Here is a 1,586-nt window from a genome sequence, read left to right on the forward strand (position 1 = left end):
TCTTCGGTGCTTCATACCTTGCACCACTTCTCAAGTGAATGGCACTAACCGTTTCATGTCTTGGGGGATTACTTTGAGGTGGTAATTGCCCCTTTTGTCTTTGTGAGCTTGAAGATGCTAGTTGAGTCAATTGTGTTTCCAACATCTTGGTGTGAGCTAGAATGTTGTTGATGGTGGTTTCCTTTGCTTGACTATCTTTTTGCATTTGAGTGAAAAATTCTTGTTGATTCTTTTGCATTTGGAGGACCGCTTTTTGGACATCAAAACCTTGGTCATTTTGGTGATTATGGATTTTGATTTTGGTAACCTTGGTTTTGATTGTAAAAGAGTCTTTGATTTTGGTTTCTCATGGGTGGTGGAGTGTATGTTGTTTGAGGGTTTTGAACATTTTGGCTTTTGTATGAGAGATTTGGGTGAAACTTGGTGTTTTCATTGTAATAGTTGGAATAAGGGGTACCACTCTTGTATTCTTGGAAAGCATTCACTTGTTCATTTGTTCCCTTACATTCACTTTGGTCATGTCCCAAAGTTCCACAATTCTCACATATCCCACTTGGGATTGATGAGGATGCCGTCATGGTATTAACATGATGCTTTGGTGATTTTAAGACTTCTTCAAGTCTAGCCATAGCTTTTTCAAACTTCAAATTGATTGTGTCAATATGAGCACTATGTTGAGCACCCAATTGAGTAACGGAGTCTACTTCATGCTTTCCTCCTCTAGTAGTCTTGCGAAGTCTACTATATTGTGAGTTATGGACCGCCATTTCCTCAATTTTGTTCCATGTTTGATTGTCATCAACTTCGGTGAACATTCCATTTGATCCCATGTTGAGAATGTTCCTTGAATCTTCATATAAACCGTTCCAAAATTGTTGTACCAAGAACCATTCGCTAAGTCCATGGTGAGGACATGAGCGACAAATTCCCTTGAACCGCTCCCAAGCTTCATACAAAGATTCTTCATCCCTTTGCTGAAAACCCGTAATTTGAGCTCTTAGCATGTTAGTCTTTTTCGGTGGGTAGAATTTTTTGTAGAAAGCTAGAGCCAACTTCTTCCAAGAATCTATTCCGAGAGTGGCCTTGTCAAGGCCCTTCAACCATTGTTTCGCGGTGCCGATTAGAGAAAAAGGAAATAAGACCCATCGAATTTGGTCTTGAGTCACACCGGTTTGATAGATCGCATCACAATAGTCGCAAAAGGTTTTCATATGAGAATGAGGGTCTTCACTAGGCATCCCCCCAAATTGGCTCCTTTCGACTAATTGGATAAAGGTGGATTTGGCAATAAAATTTCCGGTTAGATGGTGTGGTGTAGCAGTACCATTGGGTAGGTTCTCCTCGGTGGGTACGGAATGTGATGAGAATTTAGGCATTGTAGGTTGATTTTGTGGGGTATTGTGTAATGGGTTCTCCTCTCCTTCTCTTGCAAAAGGGTTGATGAACTCAATAGTTGGTTGAACAACCTCACTAATACCTCTCAAATTCCTCCTAGCAAATCTCCTATTGTTCGTCAAGGTTCTTTCAATTTCACGGTCAAAAAGTAACAAATCACCTTGTGACCTTCTAGACATGCAAAACATCAA

General features: G+C 40.4%; 1 non-coding gene across 1 annotated transcript; it reads left to right on the plus strand.

Moving 5' to 3' along the window:
* The first annotated feature begins 897 nt into the window (after positions 1–897).
* On the plus strand, positions 898–1,004 carry LOC141636942 (small nucleolar RNA R71). The gene has a single exon (XR_012541507.1). It is a non-coding gene; the product is annotated as a small nucleolar RNA R71 (small nucleolar RNA).
* Positions 1,005–1,586: the final 582 nt, after the last annotated feature.

The sequence above is a fragment of the Silene latifolia genome, chromosome Y (assembly GCF_048544455.1).
Source record: "Silene latifolia isolate original U9 population chromosome Y, ASM4854445v1, whole genome shotgun sequence".
Lineage (NCBI taxonomy): Eukaryota > Viridiplantae > Streptophyta > Magnoliopsida > Caryophyllales > Caryophyllaceae > Silene > Silene latifolia.